A 1,506-nucleotide genomic window follows, 5' to 3' on the forward strand; every position below is an offset into this window, starting at 1 on the left:
CCGCTATAAACGTTTCTGTCGTTAGATCAGTTACTGCCTCCAGATGGATGGCCTTTGTAGTGAAGCAAACAAACACTGCGATGTATCTTTTTGAAATAGGTATTCGCCCTCTTCGTTTACCTTCTCGGATTTGTATAGGCCCTGCATAGTCTATACCAGTGATTGCGAATGGCCTGGTAAATCCTCGCAACCGATCTTTTGGTAAACCTGCCATAATTGCTTCTAGAGGTCTAGGTTTAAACCGAAAACATTCTAAACAATTACGAGTTATTTTCCGTGCTTCCTGTCTACCTGACAAAGGCCAATATCGAAGCCTCACTGATGATAAAAGTTCCTCTGGACCACAATGTAGCAGTTTTTTATGCTCTTCTCTGAATATTAAAGTCGTAATGTGATGCTTGGACGGCAATAACCACGGATGCTTCTGATCAAAGTTAACTTCCGCGTGAGAAATTCTACCTCCTACCCGTAAGAGCCCGTGTTCATCAAGAAATGGACGCAGTGGAAGTAGTTTACTTTTTCTATAGATTTCCTTGCCTCTGCGTAAATCTTCAATCTCCTTTTTAAACTCCTCCTGCTGTACTAGTTTGACAATAAGAATTGTTGCCTGTTCCAATTCTTGAACTGTGAGCGCTCCCTTTTGTTTTGTTTTCCTACGACTAATAAATCGCAAACAGTATGCAATGATTCTTTTGAGTTTATTTATTGACGAGTATTTATATAAGATGTTATGTGTATCCGAGATTACTGTAAATACAAGCTCCTTCCGGAGCTCTGGAACCTTCTTTGAATCATATGTTTTTTGCACTGGCCATTGCTCTGGATGAACTAGCCACTGAGGCCCATGCCACCACAAATTGTTGTCCTTTAACCCTTCTGTGTTAATCCCTCTGGATAACATATCTGCGGGATTGCTAGTGGAAGGTACATGGTACCAGTTTTTCCCAGACGTGCTCCTTTGAATATCGGATACTCTATTTGCTACATATGACTTTAACTTATGAGGAGATGTGTTAATCCAATTTAAAACAATGGTGGAATCTGTCCAAAAGGACACGCTTCTAATCCGATCTGCCAGCACTCTTTTTATGCTTTGATATAGTTTGACTGCTAGATGTGCTGCATTCAATTCCAACCGCGGTAGTGTAACTGATTTTAAAGGCGCTACTCGAGATTTTGAGCACATTAAGTGAGCAGCCATTAGCCCTTTCTGATCGGTACTATGTACATATACACATGCTCCATAACCTTTTTCTGACGCATCACAAAAGATATGCATATCGATTGATAGAGAAGTATTACCTGGATTGACGTTTCGACGTACTGCTAAGCTTTGTGCAGTGTTTAGAGATTCGTAGTATTTTCTCCACCTTTCTTGCAAATAATATGGTACTTCCTGATCCCATTCTAATTGTTCCTTCCATAATTGTTGCATCAATTGTTTAGCTACCATCAGTATAGGTCCGATGAGACCTAAGGGATCAAATATCTTAGAAATGAGCGATA

Source organism: Wasmannia auropunctata, unplaced genomic scaffold, assembly GCF_000956235.1.
Source record: "Wasmannia auropunctata unplaced genomic scaffold, wasmannia.A_1.0 LD336053.1, whole genome shotgun sequence".
In the NCBI taxonomy this organism is placed as follows: Eukaryota; Metazoa; Arthropoda; class Insecta; order Hymenoptera; family Formicidae; genus Wasmannia; species Wasmannia auropunctata.